Below are 23,135 nucleotides of genomic sequence, written 5' to 3'. Positions count from 1 at the left end.
GTAACCTGGTGTAGAAGCAGACACAACAGGAGAGTCACAAGCTGTTAATTCCTGTCGACACTGAACATAGTGGCTGAATGTGATGATAGTGACACTGTGCATGTGTGTGGGGCGCAGCAGAGCTGCAGTGTGTTGGGGAGCAGGCAGAGCTCTGTGATGAGTTTGCACAGTTGATTTTCATGTGTACAGATATTGATACATTTTACTTGTATGATACAAATGCTCGTAAAAAGTACTCTATCTGTGCAAGCACTTGTTTCAGCCAATTACTCTGCTCATCCCTAGCATTTAACTCTATTTCCAAACAGGAGCTGCTACACATGAATTACAGTCAGTCAGCTGCATCATGTCAGGTGATGTTTTTTCCTCCAGATAGTGTCTGTCAGAGGATCTACACACAATAGTTATCTCTTGGAGGGAGTCAGAGCATGTCTAATAATGGTCCACACTGTGCACCCAGCCCATGAGACACTCACTCTCCCAGTCGCGCACACACACACACTCAGAGTCAGGACTGTTTCAGCAAAGGGGCACTGTAGCCAGTGTGTCTGATGCTGAGTCAGTAGAATGTTAATGTTGTGAAATCCCATTAAGAGCAATCCAGTGCTGAGCATGGCCGCGCCTGGGCTTTACGGGACAGCAGGTTGTTTTAAAAGGCCAGCAGTGTCCTTGTGTTTGCACTGTGTAATAGAATCTAATCACTTGAGTGGCTCACACTAAATTGAATTGCTCTTTTAAATCACTGCTACTCATGTTTAGTTGCTCTTGAAGGCCAGTTAAATGATTTTGGATGAATGTCATTGGCTGAGAATAAATTTTTTTGGTGCCACTGCTGCCCTTTGGTACCCCCTGATGAATACTGTACTGTTTTTCCCTATTGCTCTGTCATTGTTGTGTGAGGAGAAATTAAGCACAAAAAATAAAATAAAATAAAATAATCCACCAATTGTTTTCATTGCTCCGTCCATGATATGGTTCATTTAGCAGCATGAAGTGCACGAAAAGAAGTAACATTTCCCACCAGGTTTAGTTGTCCCAGTAGGTTTCAGGTGGGTCATTTTGTGGCTGCTTCTACTGGAAATGATTGTGAAATGTACTGCCTACCCCGTCACCAGTAGTCTCTCATTGTAGCACATTGCCACTGGCATCAGACTGTCAGTATTGATTAAATGGGACAAGGCCTTTTTATTTATTTATTTATTTTTTTTTATATATAAAGCAAAATAGTTTCTTTAATATGCCCACCTAGTTGAAGCAAATCCCACTCCTGTTTCCCTCCTTTTAGGCATGGTGTGCATGTTAACGGAAAGGTTACTGCACATGTGAGCCAGTGTTGCCTGTCGCTGCTGGGTGAGTGATGTGTGCTGAAGATTGGATCCTCACTCAGCTCTTCAGGCAGATGATGGATGTTCGTCCCTCCGGAGAGAGGTAGAGAGAGAGAGGGATGTACCACAAGAGTTACTGGGGCTGTTTATCATCACATCTGAGAAGGATGTGGTGTAAAGCGCTCCTCCTGGAAGAAGCTTCCACCCACATGTTTCTATACTGGTACACCAAAGCTCTGCATTATGTGCTGCATTGAGCTGCAAACTCCTGTGCATGTAAACTGCTCTTGAGTCTTGACAATGTTTATGGTCAACATGTATTCACGAAATGCACTTTGTATTCATCCTAGCATTAGATGATATGAGAATTTCTGACTTCAGTAGCAACAAAAAAAGAGTTACAAAAAATAGTAAACTGAGTAAAAAAATGAAGTAACTAGCAGTTTTCAAATGTAGTTTTCTGGTGATCTTGTATATATTTTCTGTGGGGATTTACAGCTATTGGATCTTTTAAAATGAAATGGTTCTACTAAAAGAGTGCTAGACTTCTTTCCACTAATTCTATAAGCCAGTTTTGGTAACTGGGCTGGACATGGGACATCCTGCGGCAGTCAGCTGGCCATCAACTGTTGCCTTTATGTGCAACTTCAGAAAGAAAACGTGAAATGATTAATCAATTGGTCTTTGGTAGCATTAGTTCTTGAAAGTTGCTTTGGTTTGTTAATGCCATGGCAGCAGGACGAGTGGCTTTTTATCAAATCTTTCCCCGTCGTTCACCCTGCCTTCGACTGTCCATTCTGAACAGCAATAAACACTTCAGCCTGCCATATGTTGTACGAACCAGTTGTTCTCGCTTAATCCAGCCCTGAGACTTGAGTTGGATGGTGGGCAGATTAGGTGAGAGTCAAATGGCATACATCAGACACAAAGATTGAGGAGGACGGTAGAACAGTGTGAGTGATCAATAGCTGGGGGAAGAGGAGGGTTGCCAGCGGAGAGTAGTTATGGATGGCTGGAGTTATTTCCATAAAGAAATCAAACATTTTATTAATTAAGGTTGAGAAAGTAAAGCCATTGTCTGAAGCTCATACCAGTAGAGATGAGACATGATTATGGTACTGACAATGAAAACAGCGTGGGGTTGCTGATTTTGATGAGAATTTGGAAAACGTCCTCAGCTGATCATTTTATATAACCCACACAGTATTTCCATCCCACTTTGTGCAGGTACTGTCCATTTTGTGTTGCTAATCTTTCTGTAAAATAATTAAATGTAACAATTTTCCTAATCCTGCTTAACTGTTGCATGGTTTGTATGTATGGAGCAGTGCCTTTTCCCCTTTTTATTCACTACAATATAAATACACAGATAACCTAACATTCTATGCATAAATCAAAATAAAAGCTGACAGCTCATCTTTTTATAGCATGTAAAGTAGAAGCCTACATCTGACATAGGAGCAGGACGTTTCCTCTTAAAAGTTTCAAGCCAGACATTCTCCCCCGAACTCCCACGTGCTACTTTCTCCTCACCCCACTTGATCCCTGCTCCTCTTTTTTTGTCCCTATCTGATTTCCTGCTATAACAATCTACCATGCAAAACAGTGTGCCCAAACCATTGGGTCATTGTGAGGGCAGACTCCACATACACATATAGCAACTGTGAATAATTTCACCTCAGTTAACCTCTTGCGCAGTGGTGTGTATGTTGTTGCATAACAACGTAATGTTGGTGCATAAATGGAGTCATACATGAGTGCTTGCTGTCGTAGATCCGTCCATTAAAGGTGCTTGTTTTTGCCACTGACATGCTAAGGTTGTTATTGAGTGTCTGACAACATTATGGAAACAATCCCTGTGGATATAGACCTTTTTCTTAAAAATGAAGATCCTTTTCAAAACCTGAAATACAAGTCTCGTTCAGGGACAAATCTTTCCTGATTACTTTGAAAATACATTCTTGCTGGCAATTGCTCAAGGTAAACTCTAAGCTCCTCTCTCCCAACTCTCACTCATATTTCCACTGTCATCTCTCTGCAACATCTCACCTCTTGCAAGACTTCAGAGCGAATCTTCTCCTTGAGTGAGAATTGTGTTTCTGGTTAAAAAAAAGATCGAATTATTTAACCAAAAGGTCTGTCTCTGCTGGAATTATTTCTGTAATGTTGTCAGAAATGTATGTAAACCTCAGCCGGTCAGTGGCAACAAAGGCTTGTGTTGCAGCCATTGGCTACTTTGGCAAAACTTTTGGTAAATATGAATCATTTACACACTAAAACTTGTTAAAATAAGGCCCAAATTTAAATATATTGGAATTTCCCTTGAAGTAGCAGTTAAAACTTTCATAAGTTGTGAGTGCAATGCTGTACTTCCTGTTATTGTAAAGTTTTTCTTCAGGTGTAGGTGTGTGTTTATATGTATGGTAAATGTACTGAACAGTATGATCTTTGAAACATCTTAATGGTCTGTAGTTATGCATGTGTTCATGTATTTGTAAATGTCTGGCAATCTGACCAACCATTTTTAAATTAAAAACTAAATGTTTTGTGGCAGCATTTTGCCTACCCATTTTATACTTTTTCTGATGTGACTTAAAGATGCTTATGCACATACACACACCTTTTAGTTTTAGCATCCCATGAACCTAGCCGTTCTTTGGCCATACTACACTGACATGAATTATTGAGTTGTCCTGTGTGCTCATGGATGTGCTCTGTTGGAATCCTACTGCTCCACTGATGTTCAGCAGCTTTGTTGCCCGCTGGGTCCCTCTGTTAGATGTCAGGATCTTTTTTTTCACAGCGGTGGGTTCCATCTGAAGAACACTTGTAATCTTCCCCTGGTTCTCTGTATTTTTAATTATGTAGCTCATGTATTCCTTGTGAGGTGTGCATACAAAGTAAAAGATGCAACAAAAGTATAAAATATCTATATTTGTGTACATTTTTGCTGGGCAGATTTACTGCACCATTAATTCCCTGATTGTTCAGTTAAACGCATGTACCAAGGTACACTTAACCAGTCGTACCCACTACTGTGTTGGGAGTTCTCCTGAGGTTAGAACAAACTGATATATCTTTGAAGCTGAGTGTTTTTTGGAGCATTGGGAAAGGAAGAGGTTAGATCAAAGCAACACAAAAACGGAACAGACACTTTTTCACACCACTGTCTCCCCTCCCCCTTTTCAAAATTTTGTTTAGCATTTTTAATTAGAACTCTGTCAAGTGCTTGAGCATAGCAACCCGTTGATTATCCAATTTAATTCACACCACGTTTGACTGTCGCTAATGACTTATCTCAGGGGTAGATGAGGCCAAAAGCGCGACAATGGTATATTGAGCTAATTTAGCTGCTAAAGTGACATGTTACTTTTGATCTGCTAACATGCCTCCCAGTTAAGCACCATGTCATCAGAACCGTCCTCTGGCCTACATGCCTAGAATCTCAACTTATTTCTGAGTGTAGCCATTTCAAAATATTTCATTTCATTTTAAACTGTTGCTAATTGGCTGTTAAAGTGTGTTGCAAGTATGTAAAGTATGTTGAAGAATGAGGTGGTTTTTGCTTATTATAAGTCATCATGGGCTCTTACAGTCGGAGAGAAAAGTGGTGAGTGTTTGTTTATTTTCTTGCAATTTCTATTTTTCCTTTTTATAGAGAATACATTTAGTTACTATTTGGTTTTTCAAATGGAAATTGGGACCCTTCATAACCACAATTCCAAAGTTCTGATGATAAGGAGAAAAAACATTGAAGTTTGTGATTTGCAGCCCGGGTTCACTTGCTGTTGTTTTAAAACAACGGCAAGCAACAACATACCCCTGCCACTTGTAAATCATTTGTATGGCAGCATTTTGGGTACCCGGTACCCGGTTTCTTAAAGTTAGTGTTAAAATATCGTCCCATCTTGTTCTCTTGAACCCAATATTGTATATGGCCTGGAGGTAATTCATCTTCACACCACATTTGCAAATTGCACGCAACTTTATTGTACAATTAATTGTCACTCTAATGGCCGTTTATTCAGCATGGGCCAATCTACATCTCTGACTCAGACAATAGAAGTGATTGGTCGCCTGAGAATGTATTTGGATTGAAACACACAGGGTTGGAAGGAAATAAGGTAGATGAAGCAGAAACGATTGAGGGCTGTAGTGTCCCAGGGGCCTCGTACTGATAAATGGTTCACTCCCTCTTCCCTCTAACCATCATTAAAAATGTCAAATCATTAAAAGCTGTGGTTCTCTATAATCCTCCCAACTCTGATGGGAGACACGTTCTGCCAGCTCAGCTGGCCTCTTCTTTCCTCTTGTAGAGCATGTTAAATTGCACTCCCAAGTGTTTGTGAGCCAAATTGGATTTATACCTCAGTTACTGTTCGCTGATTGTCCTTTTTTTAAAATTATCAGTGGATTATAAAATGGCAGTCGAAGAGCTGCTAACAAATACCTGTGCACAAAATAAACTATCAGTATTTACATGCCTGCAATACTGCCTATGACCTAAAAGAATAAAAAATAAACAGATAAATGTGGTTGGGGAAAGTCTGGTTTGTCCCTTCTGGGTGGAGGTTGACCGATTTAATTGGCGCCGATGGGACCTTTTACAAACTGTTGTTATCTGCTGAACTTGGCTCCAATAGTTGCCGATGGCCGCGCAGCCTCCACCGACCCAAGGGGGGAGTACGTCACCATTTTGCATGGAGGTTACTCTGAGTCAGTCATCATCATTTAAGGGCCACCCCTGCTGAAAATATCTAAATCCTCTTAAGTAAACATTCTGACGGACAGGTAACTGCTGTATATTAACGTTAGATATGCAGCAACCATACATTCTCTCATCTGACCTGTTTTCAGTTTATCTAGCCTTGAATATATAATGCAACACCATCACCTTGTCCATGATAGGGACAGGGTACTGAAGGCAGCCAGGCAGGCAGGAAAAAAAACACTCTATTAACGTTACATTACTTTATACTGTATTTACTAATATGGAGTTCTCTCTTCCAAATAATCCAGCCACGTCAACTATCCATCCATTCATGAAATGAAATTGCACACTTTAGGATTCTCCTTACCAGGGTAATATGCACGAACATTAATGGTTTGTAAAAGTGGCATTTAACAACGTAATGGCATGTGTAACCGAAGGAATCCTGGCCAGTTCAGCCACCGAACAGTGCATCGTCCATTTATATGGAACAGATTCCAACGATGTAATCCGCTAAATCACACATTTCCAGATCTTGTGTCTTGATATCAATCAGACAGGTACTGCTAGCTTTCCAACTCAAACATCTCTAAAGTTGCTCAATTTTACTAACGTTACAAAGCCTGAGTTTCACTGTAACTTTTCACCAAGTGGGGTGGGAGGGACTAGAGAGAGAGGGAGAGAGAGAGCGAGAGTGACGGGGCCCTAATGTTCAGTTCAACAGTTCTAATATAGTTAATACCAATGCACAGGAGCATAAGGGGGTTTGGGGAATTAAAGACAGGCAGTGTGTTCCTGGGGAGAAATAGCATTGGTATGAGTTTAACTACCCTGGGTCAGTAAAGGCTGAAAAATTGATTAGTGGTGTTTGACCAGAGAAGAAGCCGGAAGGTGCTCCGAACAGGATTTTTTTTTTATACGCTGGCCACGATTGCTAGAAGCAGTGTTGGCCAATACTGATTACCTGCTCTGTGTTTAGCTCCGCTGTAGGCTGTTAGCTCTGTTGGCTGTAAGCTATTGGTCTGATTGCTGTTAGCTCCCTTAGCCAAACACATTAAAGGATTCTTTTGCTCACCGGCGGTTAACAGCTTACTAGCTTTCCTTCTGTCTCGATACTGATTTGTGGTGCCCTCTTGGTTTAATAAGCGCAACATATTTGCAAGCTTCTTAGGTCTCACACTGAGTAGCCAGCTAGTGATTATATCCAATGCTGACGCATTGCTGTGGAAACGGATAACAAGGGTAACGGCGTGGGACGCACTCTGTTGTAGTCACTGCTGGATTCATTTTTGTCATTTGCCAAGCAATAGTCTGTTCGTCCTACACACAATTTCTGTCATCCCGGAGAAGGTGACAACGGGGGCCATTAGTCTTGAACCCTGCAGTGTGCTATGGCATTTTAGCCAGATCTGATTGGCTCTTCTAATCGGCCTTAATAGAGGCCACCGCTCAAACTATTTAGAACACATTTGGATGAAATGGTGAATGTTGGCCGATCAGTTGGAGCACCCTTGTTGACCTGTATAGTGAGGACTGCTCCCTGAGGGTTATTATGCTAATTAGTGTTGCTACGTCATTAAGATCACCTTGACTTTTGTTTCCACACCAGATTACTACAACTACTCACTGGCTGTTACCGGAGCTGTATGTGTATGTGAGTGCGAGGAAACAGGTGGTGAGGAGTGAGAAGCATTGGAGAGAAGACTACTGTGTAAGCCATCCTGCTGTCTCATCAGTCCACACACTATCGGGGTCTGGATCAGTTAGTCAGATGTGTGTATGCGTGCCTGCATGTGCTTGCTTGTTTTTCTCTAGTGCTGATCATTTGGAGAGATGTAGCCTGCAGCCACCGCACAGTATCTGTGGATCATTTGTGAACCTGTTACTCCTTCAGCTTAGCTCAAAATGACCTTGTCTGAACTATAGTTGTTGCCATGGGTGAACTCTGCATTATTGTCCAATGTCTTTCAAGTGATGGTGAAGTGAGTGCCTTTGTTTTCATTCATTGGTCTACTGTTAAGTTTTCATTAGTAGGTTAATTGATACACTGTATTGTCTTTTTTATTAGGTAATGACCTTGATACCTTAGGGGACCTTGATGTCTTCAAAGGGCTGCTGGTGCTTATTGTTCTGCGGTTCATTTAATCAGTGTGAGAATCCACATGGCCTTAAAGATAGCAGACTAGTTTCACAACTTTGGTGCCCTCCAAACTCACCCTGCACCAATCCAGCTCTCCTTTCGTTGCCAAACATTGCCTCTATTGCTCATTTGAATGCTGAATTATCAAGATAACACCCCCTTACTGAATTGTGTGAAGGAGTGAAGGGAGGGAATTGACTGGCAGTTCATATTAATTAGTGATGATGTCTCATTTACCGCTTTTACATGCACACAGGAAATCGGGTTATTGGGAGAAGTCTATGTTAACTGGGGTTTTATTAACCACAAGACTTGATAAGATGCCTTACTTTTCATTTACATGCTTTAGAAATTGGGTCGCTACATGGTACATAGAAACTCACCTGTTGCTGCTGTTTTGCTAGGTAACACTTGGAAGACTCAGCAGACAGAATTACTACTACACTGAAGGAAAACCAGCCAGCGTTTTGAGTGTTTTACCTAACAGATGGAGTTTTAGAGGCATTAAGTAGTGCTTGACCACAGGGAGTAATGTTGGCACTGAAGCTACAGCATTGCTCTCCTCTGTTGGTCACACAGCTCTGTGGGCTGCATTAATCCACATTAACATCTAGGGCTGGGCGATATGGCCTCAAATCAATATCACGATATATTGAGCAACTCACCTCGATAACGATAAATGAACGATAAGTACAAAATCCCCCCCCCCCCCCCCCCCCACGCCTAAAAAAAAAAAGGTAGTGTCACTTGTAAACAAATAATAAATAATGTAATGAACAAAAATGTCAATAAAACACTGAAACTATTGCAAATAACACTGCCATGTGACAGGTGACAACTTTAAACTCTTTTAAACAAATAAGAGCACTGATGATTAAGAATAAGAGGGGATTGAACAGTGCACTTCAAAAAGGAGCAGCAGACTTGGTATCCTGACCTGTTTACTCAGACTAGTGTTGTAGATGTGAATCTGACTCGTGGCTGCATGTGATCACTCTACTCTACACACTAGTGTTTACTCCAGGTTCTGCTAAGAAACACTAGCATGTTTACCATTTCAGGTTTCAGGCAGGATCTGAGGCATGTAACAATGTTTCCTCCAGAACTGAAAAAGCCACTTTTAAGATTCACCGTAGTTTCGTTTCCAGGTCAAACTCATTTACAATGGAGGTGCACGGGTCAACTTTTCTGTAGCATCAAAATCGCTATTTTTAAAACACTAAGAAGACTCGACACAACATGAAACTTTGCTCGTAGCATCACCAGGGTCCCTACACCTGAACACGAGCATTGAGAACATCGTTTGTGGACACAAAGTTTGCTAAAAAGAAGGTTTTTGAACAACACACGTTAGCATTAGCAGTAGCAGTCCTGCCAGTTGCGATGCACCGATCCCCGAGTGCGGCGTAACATGAAGGAGAAAGCTCCATGTTACATCGGGGATCGGGGATCGACGCATCTCGACTGGCAGGACGGCTAAGCTAACGTGAGTTGTTCAAAAACCTTCTTTTAAGCAAACTTTGTGCACACAAACGATGTTCTCAATGTTCGTGTTCATGTGTTGAGACCCTGGTGATGCTACGAGCAGAGTTTCATGTTGTGTCGAGTCTTCTTGGTGTTTTAAAAATAGCGATTTTGATGCTACAGAAAAGTTGACCTGTGCACCTCCATTGTAAATGAGTTTGACCTGGAAACGAAACTACGGTGAATCTTAAAAGTGGCTTTTTCGTCGTAATTATGCTTTTACACAAAGGTTTGACTCGTGTTCATTCACAAAATGCCGAGGTTGAATTTTGGCAACAGTTACACATGAATATACCGGTAGCCTACCTACACACACAGCCAAACAAGACAAAAACGACTTTTTTTTTTTTTTTTTACACACCGAATATACCGACATGGGCAAAATGACGTCGGTTATCGTCGTAAATTTCGGTATCGGTAAATTTTCGGTTTATCGCCCAGGCCTATTAACATCCTTACCTGAAGCCTATTTTCACAACAGGAGGAAGTACTTAAACCTTTCCCACTTGTTAGATTTGTGTTTGTGTATATGTGTCTGTGGGCACCCTATTGAATTGCTGCATGAATATTTCCCTGCGTGATCATCAACTTAAAACTGCCAATGACAGGCAGGGGACACTACCCCTTGTCTTTTTAATGTTTGAAGAGTAATGGTCTCAAAGTTGAATATTAAGATGGCACAGGGTCATAAATATTCAAAAGAGCAGAGATCTCCCTCTCATTTTTCCTTGGTCTTTTATTCCTTCCTTTATTGTCTCTTTGACACTGTCATCTCACTTAGATTTTCTTTATTTGGCCTGTATTTGAACTGGACCCATGCCAACACAGGTTTCCCAGGTGGATATACCCGGCACTGTAGTAGCACTTAGTATGTACCAGAGGTGGGAATTGTGGAGTCATCAAGTCATCTCCATGCCATGTATTTGTTCTGCTCAGTCACTGAACCAGGTGCATTCACTAATTAGCTCACCTTCCTGGCCGAAGAGCTGTGCTAAATTGGACTGAGCTGGTTTAGTGCATGAACAGAACAGAACAAATACATGGCATGGAGATGACTTGATAACTCCACAATTCCCACCTCTGGTATGTACAATGCCAAACATTATGTCAGACCATTGCCTCTAATTGTGCTGTTGCGTATTCAGTGTTTGAGCTTGTTAAGATGCCCTGCCCACTATTGTTTTTAATATAAGTAGCACCTCTTTTTTTGCTGCTCTAAAGGGACGAGTATGTAGTTACCCACAAGGGGAAGATGTGTCATTTTGTTTAAAAAAAAAAAAAAAAATCTTTAAATGTAATAGAACCTCCCATCAACGGGCAAACATGTTCTCATGTGTCTCTGTGTCAGCCAAATCAAACCTTTGCATCTTTTCTCCACAGGTTATAACCAGAGCTCCATAGTGCGACCTGTTTCCTTTTGACTGGGCAGAGATGCACTTTTCTCAAGACGCCGACACTCGGATGGATTAGGAGGTGGGTTTCTAGTCCCAAAACCACTGTTCATCCACCTTCATTACATACTGCAGCACTGCCTTCATTGTACTTTGAACTGCTTTGCCATCTATATTCAAACCCCCAGAGCTGGTTAAAGGCGTGCATTGTGTTAGATGATATTGGTGGTGATGGAAGGATGACTTTCTGTTCACGGAGTTGCCCCAGCAAGTGTGTGATATGCCTTTGTTTGAAAATGACATAGTATCCATCACACTGGAGATGGGAAGTGGTTGATAGTTAGAGATGTGAAGACAGACTGGCTGATTTCAATGATCTCCCTCACATTCTATAGCCCAGCTGTGGAAACCTGATCAGACCGGTTTGGGCTTACCTGTAGGCATACGGAAACTGATCCGAGGCAACTGCTAAATATTTCAGGAGGTCCAAACCCCAAAAGCAGTTAATATGTACTACAGGCTTAGAGAGTTTTGGTTAAGGTTTCTACCCGCCGAGGCCTACGTCACTAACCTAACCGCTACAACATAAAAATTAGCTGACCCATGTCTTTGTGTTTACATGAGAAATAAAGCTGCTGAATCAAGTCTTTACTGAAACTAGCCAGAATGGCACTAAGTATAGTGCATGCCTCTGCCAAGGCCCAACAGTCCCCTTCAGTACAGCTGAGCAATCCAGTATAAAAAAGTAAAACTTATTCAAATTGCTAGATCCAAATTTTTTATTTGTATCTCCATCAAATTGTTCTCACTTAAAGATAAAACCAGGATGGCACAGGTGCTCTATGTCATAGGCAAATGGTTTAAGACCACACTATAAATAATGCACACAACCCCAAAGCACCAGATGACAACAACAAATCCTTGTGTGTAAGGCTTCTATGGCAATATGTAAACCATGCAGTACCACAGTAGAAGTAACAGAGGAATCCCACAACTACAAAGTGTACACTGGAGCCAGATGAACTTGTCACAAACCTGAACTGAAAATACATAAGGGCAGCCTCACAGCATTAAACCTAATATGGAACCAAATAGAAAGTGTGCTTGTGCTGAATGCTGACCCAATGGAAATATGTTTGAATGTAAAAGAGAACCTTTGGCAGCAAGTTGTACCAGCAGACTTCACCTCAGACACAAAGATGAACTACAGTTGAACTGTCGAGGAGGAACATTGAAGAAAACACTGTTGCACAGTCTTAGTCTGATAGATGGATTGGAAAATTAGTTTAGCGTGATGTAAAGCTAATATTTAAAACTAGCATGACCAGGTTAATCAGGAGGGATTTGTTCCCATTATAACTTGGATTAGACTCATTTAAACCTCCTTTATGAAACAGAATTTCCAGAAAATGAACCTTAATTACAGAATTAAGTGGAATTTAACTGATAATCCTACTTTATGAAACACCCCTGTTGTCAGTTACTTATTGACATCATCAGATATTCTTGTAGAACTCAGTAGAGTGAGTCACTCGCTGAGTGTGATACACCATACATGTCTATTGTTTGTGATTTAATTTGTCTACTACTGAAGTCTTTTAGTTTCAGGAGCTCCAGCCAACATCACCATGCAGCAACAACAAGTCTTGTCTCTACGTGCTTACTCTATGGCAGCCATACAACTGGAATTTCCCTATCAGGATACAGTCAGTTTAGGTGAACTTAGTGACCCCTGCTACCCTGTCAGGCGCTTATTATCCACACTTATAGGCTGGAGTACATACAATGGTTCCTTCAGCTATCATGATAACCAGTATAGTTGGCCCTCCACTGTCAAACAATAACTGGAACTTCTCCAGGCTTAGTGTAGCTCTGCTTGTAATATGTGAGCAGCCTATTTATTTTTTAATCATATCAGTGTATGAAGCAACTTTTGGTGTGGTCAGGGTATATGTGTCTAAATGCAGGCTAATGATGTCATGACAGATGAGTTAGTGCTGAAGCTACCAGTAGCTCTTCCTGTCAGTTTTTCAGTCCCTACAGTTATCTTCAGACAATAGACTTTTCTGGCTTCAATAACAATTAATTAACAAAATGGTTGATTTACTGCTGATATATTTTATCTATCAATTTATTGATTAGTAAACTAATTATTGGAGCTCCAATTTTGTTAAAATCTCGATATGATAATCTTTCTTGCAGTCAGCAAAGCCTGTTCAGCAGGTGACTGGTAGAAACTGTTGTACACAGTTGAAGCTGTGAAATGAGCAATCAGTCTCATCCTACGTGGCCATCATAATCTCATTAATAATCACTTAATCGCCTACACATAGTCAGACACCTTATAAAGAGAGGAGACAGACACACAAGCATTTTGAATAGAAATATTTGACACATTTACTGCACCTTTCCCCCAAAAGCCAATCATGTACTTTAAAATGGCTTAACCAGGAAACATGTCTAGCCAAATGTGTTGTTGCACTGACACACAGTTGAGATTCACAACAGTTTCAACTGATTTGATGGCAGTAAGGGACACCTGCAGATGGGCTTGGAAAAAACATGAAAGAGGAGGATATTACGCTGATGGACATTAAATTATATTTTAAAAAGACATTAAACTCTTGTTTGATCAAGTGCTCGTTCAATTGGCTGATGGTGTCTCATCAGTCTGGATTGAGTCTTAAACGAAATGGAAGATATGTTATAAGTGGTTTTTCATTATATACATGCAGTTTTTATGTCCCAGTGACCATTGAAAGAGAAATTATGACCCACTCCCCATTCATTTAGATACAGGCTTAGTTAGTTAGCCCAAAATAACTGCCTGATAGCATTGCCAAGATAGCTGCTGAGTGGCGAGATTTCCCTGCAAGAACTTAGAATTGTGTCTCACATCCTCACTGAGGAGCTAAGACACAAGGTAACGCATCATTAAAAGAACCCAGAGACAAGCAAACACCTATTGGCAATATAGAGTTTCACATTCAGCTCACCTATTAGCCATTTAACTGCATATTCTCCTTGTTTGTGTAGATTTTCTTAGACTACTCAGGATTTGTCCCACAGACTCCACACGGAAAGGCCTTTCCCTCTGGTGAAAGTGGTTAGCAACAAAGCCACCCCAGTGTTGCGGTTTTAGATAAAAAATATAGCCACATGTGAATATCACTAAGCTCTTACTTGCGTAATGTTGAGTAACAATTCATTCTTTGTTTTCCTTTATTACCCATTTTGGGGTTGCAAGGTATAAAGAGTTACTTTTGTTTACTTACAGATGACACTTTGCCATGAAAAGATTTCTGTCTTTTCTCCAACAGTTGGTAGACATGACCATATAGGCGGGTTTACCTCTTATGTCTCTGATGTTTGTTTGGATTGCGGTCCTGTGTGCGGACAGAAGAAAGAAGTGCGTTCTCAGAGAGGGTTAGCTTTGGCTTCTACTTCCAACATGTGGTTGCCAACAGATTCGTCTCCTGGGTAAACGGAGACATGGAGACGGCAAACTGCTGCTCATCCTTGGCTGTTGGGTGTGTCTTTTTCTAAGGAGCAGGAAGTCATTTGGACAAATGGGTCTATTATTGACGAGCCCCACTACCATGGCGGACTAGACTCTTCGATCTGCACATTGTAAAGTCATCGCTCTACTTTATGAGGGATGAGAGGGGAATGGTTTTAATGTTTTTAATCATAATGCAGCTTGTGTGTTTATACTGTTTTGCTTCAATTAAGTATGTTCTTAAATGTATCTTGTCTTAATTTCTTTTCCTTCATTCTTTGACTTAACCTATATCTGTCACCATATAATTGTTAACTTGCCAATTTTCCCTGCAACTTACTGCCCTCTAAGTTTGCAGTGTTGCAGTCAGTGAGGCAATTTAACCGTTTTTTCCCCTTTTCTCATAATGATTTGTGCTCATAAATGACTGCACAAACTCTTCACTACATTGATTGTAGTTGTGGCCCACTTTTTGTGATCCCTACTTGAGGTCATTCAGCTTCTTCTGCACTCCTGTCAATACACCAGACCACGTCAAAACAAGTTAGTCCTGCAGCAAGCAGCAGCCTTCACTGTGGGTGGGTGTTGTTGAGTCTCGTATGAATGTGATGAGTGTGTATTTTTTTGTACAGTGAAAGCTCCAGTGTGGCTTTCCGTCTTGAGTTAATTTGAGCCAAGTCATATTGCGTTAATGTGGAATTCAGCATAATAAACTCTTTGACTGAAGAGTACAGGCATGCAGAGATGAATGCTGTTGTGCATTTGCTGAGAGGGGGTAACAAGTGGGAGGAGGGCTTTCTTGTCTCCCAGGGGAGAAAGATGAGAGGGAGAGAAGCATGGATACATAGGTAGAGAGCGGGGGATGGCATTGGAGCCGAGGAGAGAAGAGGGAGACAGTTGGGCGGGTATACTGTCATACCGGAGCATATTGTACACACACATCTTTATCAAAAAGCCACATGGCATTCTTCTGCAGGGTCTAATGAGTTGGCGTGACATCTAACCAAAAGCCATTTTTAAAAGCACAAAACACAAATCAAAACTAGAGCCACAGAAGTCTGTTTAATTTTAGGTGACACCGCTTGTCCTTTTGGTTTCCCCCTCAAGCCACTTTTACTAGAGATGAGGCCATGTTTAGATGGACATGGGCACTGTATACAAAAACCTGGCCAGCCTGACTTCAGTGTCACCACTACATTGGCAGAAATGCCAAAAAAGAGTATTTAATAGTATTTGTGTCAGTAGCCCTTTTCACATAGACGCCGCATTATCTCTGCAGCGGAGGTTCGCCAATTCTTCGCCTTTGTTTGTTCACACAGAACCAAGCAGCTCCAGTGTAAAGCCACATCAGTGTGTCAGTTCATACAGTAAGCCGGCGCTGTCGATCCAAAAGAGGCGTGACGGTACACGTCATGATGATGAAGTCTGTTTTTTGCGGGGGAGTGATGCAGAGGGTGAAGTAAGCCGGCTTCATCGCATGAAGAAGAAGAAGAAACGTCAAATGCCGCTGTTCGGACGCATCGCGCGATTCAGAGGCATTCGGATGCATAGGCCCATTTTAAAAAGTTTATTTTATTTTTATTATTATTATTTTGATACGTTCTGCAGAGAAGGGAGACTAGTGTTGGACACGGTTTGGAATGAAAGGAAGAAAACATGACAGAGTAACACGGCGAATATCGCTAGTATATAGATTTTTTTTTTTGAAGACGTTAGTTTAGGCGGCAGCCCTTTGTTGTTAAGGCGGCCGCCTTAACAGGAAAGCGCTGCGGGAAACCCTGATTTGCCTAAAACTTAGTTGAAGACAAAAACTGATAAAAATAAATAGACAATGTCTGAACCACTGCATTAACTGCATTCTGTATCCTATAATGTAAAAATCATAGGTTTGAAGCACACATGTAAAACTCACTATGTAAAACACATGGGGATGAAGAGAAGTAGATCTATACTAGACAGCATGAAGTCTGTCATGTTTTAACATAAGCTACATTTTCAGTTACAAGTTATATTAATCCAAAAAATTAGTAAAAAGATGTGACAAAAGTAAAAGCAGAAAGGATGGAACATGATCTCCTGGTAAATTTAGAAATGAGTCCGTCTGAGCTGTCATATAGAGTCTGCTTGTTGTAACAGTAAACATCCGAGGGCTGCGGAACAACTCCAGGGATCAAAATGAGAAATAATTAATTCAGGGAACTCCGGCCAACATTACCAATAATTTACAAATGTTTTAATACAACAAAAGACAGACGTTCAAGTGGATTCTGCTTCCTTAAACACTTTTCCCTGACTTGCCCAAAGTCCTTTGTTCAGTTCAGGAGAGCAAGGAGCAAATAAGCTTCTTCAGTATGGGATAGGTGTTGTTGTTTGTCCACATTTCTTTCCACGGTCTTCTGGAGGTGCCCAGTCAGTGCATTTGTGAGACTGTGTGGTTTTGTACTGCTTTGGAAAGTCTTTGAGCGTGCTCACACTCAGCCCTCCCCTTCTCCCTCCCTCTCTATATTTCCCTCTTGTCCCTCCTCCCTCTCAGCAGCTGTTTTCCTGTCTTGGCTGGGAACTGGAGCCAAGCTGTTTTTCCCCCCATCCTCGCGTCACAAGCAGGAACTTACCGACTTACTGACATACACAAACACACACTCGTTTTGTTTTCCTCTGCCCTGTCCCACACTCATCTGGCTGTTGACTGTGTACTGACCTCATTTTGGACTACAGACTGAAGAGCAAGTATTCACACTCTTCTACTTGGCTGCTGTGATTGCGTGTTCACATTGCTGTGTGAGAGCCGTCTGACTGCTCGGAGAAATGCTTTCATGGTAAGATGTCTTTCCCTCTCACAGGCCACTTCTCTCTCTTGACCTCTTGTTGTTTGTGCCTCTTTCAGTCGTGACATTTTATCGGGTTTCCCGTCTCTCTATTGACAAGACTTTTGCTGAGCTCATCCTGTGCTGACGGTCTCCAAAAGTCTTTTTTGTTTTTCTTTTTGACTGTGTGGTACAACATTCTCGTGGTATCTGCATGTCCCAGAAAAGTCTAGGAATGAATGAAGTAAAACCTCAAATCTGTACTATTTATTTCAATTTTGAATGTTTCTCTAATGTTGTGCTTTCTAGTAGTATAAAAGTGGCTTTTTTACTTAGCCACTATAATACCTGCATTATCCGTCTCAAGAAGTTACATTTCTTGTGTTTGGGTCTGCGTGTAAAAATGAAGAACTGTGTTCCAGCTGGCCTCCCTGTCTTTCGCAGCATGTCTGTAGCCACCAACATGGGACTCCAAGTGTAGCGTTTCACACACGTGAGTGACTGTAAGGGAGGAGAGTGACATATGATTGAAGACTTTCTGAGCTGTGTGTCAGTGTTGCTACACTCCTGACTCATAATCATGTCCGCCAGACGTAAGGCTGGAGGGATAATTAGTGTGTGTGTGTGTGTGTGTGTGTGTGTGTGTGTGTGTGTGTGTGTGTGTGTGTGTGTGTGTGTGTGTGTGTGTGTGTGTGTGTGTGTGTGTGTGTGTGTGTGTGTGTGTGTGTGTGTGTGTGTGTGTGTGTGTGTGTGTGTGTGTAAAATCTTGCATAGTTTTGATCCCATCAGCAAACATTTCTGACTGTACACTCAAGGACCTCGTGGTTGCAGATTTTCACAACTTTTTTTTTTTTTTCAGGGCCAATACTGATCATTGTTTTATCAAGGAGATCAATTACCAGAATTTGGAACCGATATACCTTTGAAGTAAAAATGAAAAGGGTCGCAAATGATCAACAACTGCTTCAGTTTGGAATCTTGTACGTGACAGTCACATGGAGGAGTCTGGACACACAGCCTGACCTGCACTCCTTGTCCGCCACCCACAAGATCCCAGACACACCTGGTGGAGATCTCCACTTTACTGAGCACACTCTTCCTGTACCTTGCTGATGTCTGTGAGACATTGAGTGCTGGTGTTTGTTTATTTATTTTTCCTCCAAAGGTTAAGATGGCTACTGACCTCAGAGCTCTGGTCAATGGCAATGATGAAAATATCTTCTTTCTAGTACTGAGAATAGTTTACTTGGAGGAAACTGGATCTTATGCCGTTTCCCCATTCTCAACTAAACACAAATAGCATGTCCAGCTGTAGCTTATCTCTTTCTGCTTTGGACCTCAAAAAAATCTCCAGTACGGTTCAGCAGGTAATGCTGCCCCAGTGGTAAGAGGAGTCCAACAAAATCTGAGTGAAAGCCTGTTGATTCATTCTGTTGTGATGATTCAAGCAGAGACATGTTGTCAACTTGCGTCATTCACCTGCACTGCTCATGTTTTGAAAATGCAGCCAAACAATAAAGTAATGCTTTTGCCTGAACTTCGAACATTGTCAGTTTTGATGCAGGCAGTTTCACATAACCATTGAACTTGACAGTGTGGATGATAGTCTTGCTATATACACGAAAAAACATTTTAGCAAAATGTTTGTTAAAAGGTTGTAATTGACACTGGTTGTGGTTTAGCTTTGCACTAACATCAGCTTGTATTTTTTTGGGTTGTATAAGAACATGTAGAATCCTGAGAGAAAGAGGTAACTAACATGACTTCTCACATCTTCATGTCAGAACCACTACTGTTTCATGCTTTAAATTATGCTCTGGGCTACTCTGCTTTCCTATCTCCAGCCCCTAAATCCTTATTTATTATTTTGATCCCCAAAAATGTAAGCCTTTCCCTTTCTGTCCCATTTTCTGTCCAATTATGGTTGTTTCCTTTATGACAATGAATGACTAAGGAAATCATCATATCTATTATTGTATAGTTTCTACATGAGTTGCCATCTGCAAACTGTTTGTCTTCCCATCTATTCCTCCCCGTAATGGATACTTAACTAGTCTATCTAGTTTGTCATTCACCCCGTGAGTGGTTTTGTACTAGAGGTCAACCGAAAGTGGATTTTCAAAGGCAGATATAATAATGATAGTTGTATCCATGTAAAATGGTGATGTACTCCCCCACGTGGTCAGTGGAATCTGGTCAAGTTCAGCTATTAACATTATTTTATACAAGGTCCTACCGACACCTCTATTTTGTACATACGTGCTCATACACAGGTCGTTGTTGCCCTCAGCTGGTTTTCCAAAGCTGATAAGAGCATGCGTGCATTTGAGTGGTTGATACTTCAAAGTCCCTGCATTACCAGTCTGCATTTGTGTGCCCTAAAGCCGTGTGTGTTGCTTGTGTTAAGAGTGGCTGTGCATGTTTGATATGCTAACAATGCTTGTCACGCTACCAGCGGCCTTCTTCATGTCACTGCCTCCCTTTGCTCAAGATAACAAGTTTTGCGCCATGGATTCTGGTCCAGTTGCATCTTAAACAGTCCCAGCTCCTGCTTGCATCCCGTCTCTCGTACGCTCAGAGCAGAAGCACATCACTGGGCTGATATTTAGATCTGCTTTTCAAAGAAGTGAAGGAGATGAGGCAGAGAGCTTCTTGGTTTGCACCCACTGTATTTGGTACTGGATAATCCTTTGCACTAAATTCAGTTTCCTAATCTGAAGAGGGGTCGGGTTAGACGTCACATCTCATCGCTTCTCTCCCCCCATCAGGGTTCCCTCCATCACACGTCACTCACCTACCCTATCAGGGTTTCTCTCTGTCATCATCTCTCTCCTTGTTCATGTTCCTCCTGTACTTGTCCTTGCCTGTCGGCTCCTTCGCTTAGATGCTTAGACTGACCTTCTTCACAGCCAGCTTTCATCCTGTTCTTCACTAACCTTTTTAACATTAAAGCACCCTTATCCACATCTCCATAAGAAATGATTTCTTGATGCTCATATGGATGGATTACTATGTGTACAAAGTTTTTGAAAGCCTGCTCCTTCAGTGCTCCCTTTGACTTTGAACTGTCATTATCAGGCCTGCTCATTGTTGGTTTGCGAAGCCAGCAATATGCTGTCTTTTTAACCACATCATGACCTTGATTCCTGATCCCTGTCCCTCGCAGTCTTCTCATTTCCAATTTAAAATGAAAAACTAGTGATCGCTGTGTGAACACACACACACACACACACACACACACACACACACACACACACACACACACACACACACACACACACACACACACACACACACACACACACACTTAATATTTAATTAGAACTCTCCCACTTGCAACTGCTATTTGTTTTGTGGGTATCTTTTGTTTTGATAGTGAGACCATCATAACTGGTGTTTCATGACAGCAGTAAGACTTACCAAATGTGCTGAGTTTTTCAGGAATTAATCAAATTACTGTAGGTTTTCCTTTGCCGTTTATTACAGGAAATTGCTTCTTCCCCTTTAACCAACGACTTCTTCAGTGAAAAGGGAATACACAGTAAATTGGTTTAATATACTTGGTGATACAGCTGATACATTGAATATGTGAAGATGCTACCGACTGTATCGATCCACTAAATTTGAGTACTTGCTAAACTCAGCAAAATTAACTAAGATCATTCCAGCATTTTCACCTGCTGCTATCAGCCAGCAGTAAGCCTTTCTATTTCAGACTACCATGTTTTTTATTTGTTTTTTTCCTGCCTGCTAGTGTTGTAGATGAAGGGCTCAATTATTTACTTTTTAGTGTGTGCATGTGTAGGGGGAATGGTTCTGTGAACAGGAGGGGGCAGGCAGTCCAGCTGGCATTAGTCCATTTGTTTTCCTTTTGTTAAGCCCAATTATTTCTATTAAAGTATCATGTGAAGTTTTAGCCCTGCCTGTTAGACATGCAGTGGAGGTATGGAGGGTTTGATTTTCTCAGTGAAATGATTATATACAACTAGTGCTACCCACCACTATCACCAATAATACTTTGTGTATATGTAATAATTAGGGCTGTCAATCAATTAAAATATTTAATCGCATGATTGTCCATATTAGGCTTGTGATTAATCGCAAATTAATCACACTTTTTTTTATCTGTTCTAAATGTACCTTAAAGGGATACTTTTCAGGTTTTTAATACTCTTTTTAACATGGGAGTGGACAAATATGCTTATTTTTGCAACGTTCAGCGTCATGTTCACCTCTGTCGCGTCAAAACGCAGGGCTGTTGCTGGAGTGTGCTGATTTTGAATCTCGCGTCCTTCTACATACTCTTTTCAGGCAGGAATACCAGGCAGCACGCTGTGCTGAAGCACTTATGCTGTCAGAGAAAAAAGCACTGAACATGATGAAATGCTCCCTGTCTCAACAGTGGAGGAAAAATAACATTTTTGCATGATATACATTTATATTTAAGATGTACTGGCAACATTGTATAGGTCATATAGGTGCTATATTTTCCATCAGATATTTTGGACGTGGATATTTTCATCTGCTGAACAACTACATATGATACAGTTAAAAAGCTGGCATACAATGACCAAGTCAAGTCACAATTATTTATAAAGCACATTTAAAACAACCTCAGTCGACCAAAGTGCTGTACAATTGCAAAAGCACAACAAAGTTAATCACAAACACTACAACAAACATTTAAAACAACACAAGGGATAGTATTCAATTTAAAACAAATTTAGATTAAAAAGAGAGAATAAAAAGAGAGGGAAAGAGAGAGAGCAAAGATTGCTTGCTTAGCTGGGAGTGAACGCCAAGGAGAAAAGATAAGTTTTGTGGAGTGTTTTAAATTGTTCAACAGACTGTGCAGCTCTAACATGGAGAGGTAGGCTGTTCCACAGCTTAGGAGCCGCGACTGAGAAGGCTCTGTCTCCATGAGTGGAGAGTCTGGACCTGGGTACTGCCAGGGGCAGCTGGTTAGATGACCTAAGTGCCCTAGCAGTGGTGTGCAGCTGTAAAAGCTCAGATAAATAAGGTGGTGCTAGACCATTCATACATTTAAAAGCAATTAATAAAATTAATAAACTGAATCCTAAAATTAATAGGCAGCCAGTGCAAAGATGCAAGGACAGGAGTAATGTGCTCGCATTTTTTCATTCCAGTCAGCAGGCGGGCAGCCGCATTTTGAACAACCTGCAAGCGGCGCAGTGCTTTCTGGTCAAGGCCAACAAACAAGGAATTACAATAATCTAAACGTGATGTAATAAAGGTGTGAATTAATCTCTCAAATACATTTCTTGGGAGATAAACCTTTGCTTTTGCCAACAGCCTTAGTTGGAAGAAGCTTGTCTTGACTATGGAGGATATCTGCTTGTCAAACCTAAAGTCACTCTCTAAACCAACTTTAGAGAGACCAATTTAAACGTTGATGTTACTGTATGTATTGGAGATTCATCGGTCACTGTTAATCCAGATTTTTTTAAAACGTTTGCTCTTTGTCTCATCACATGTTCCCTCTGTGGCCCATCTGATTACCATGAATCATTTCACTCTGGCTTGTCTCCTTATTGTTTGGGCCAGTGTTTTCCCTCTGACAGTTTAACACTTGAAGGATTGCCAGCCAAATGTGTGCCTGTGTTTTGTGTGAACAATCAGGGCTTGTGTTTGTCATGTATGACATACACAATCACAAGTGTCAACTGAGTGGACGATAGCCACTTCCTCATTAATTTTGCTGTTAGATAAATATTCCTCAT

At 41.2% G+C, this 23,135-nt stretch overlaps 1 protein-coding gene across 2 annotated transcripts in view; it reads left to right on the top strand.

Annotated features, from left to right (window-relative positions):
* The window catches only part of LOC311256522 (SPRY domain-containing SOCS box protein 4-like), a 43,015-nt gene that overhangs the window by 3,598 nt on the left and 16,282 nt on the right, over nucleotides 1-23,135 (top strand). Inside the window, exon 2 of one of the 2 annotated variants that reach the window (XM_084351640.1) lies at nucleotides 11,081-11,173. The gene's annotated coding sequence lies outside the window, so the exon portion shown is untranslated. Of the gene's footprint in view, nucleotides 1-11,080; nucleotides 11,174-17,288; nucleotides 17,407-23,135 lie in introns of those variants that run through there. The other variant, XM_084351641.1, reaches the window with a different exon arrangement.

The sequence above is a fragment of the Pagrus pagrus genome (assembly GCF_965226575.1).
Source record: "Pagrus pagrus genome assembly, chromosome: 4".
Classification (NCBI taxonomy): domain Eukaryota; kingdom Metazoa; phylum Chordata; class Actinopteri; order Spariformes; family Sparidae; genus Pagrus; species Pagrus pagrus.
This window is presented reverse-complemented; position numbering and strand designations above follow the sequence as displayed.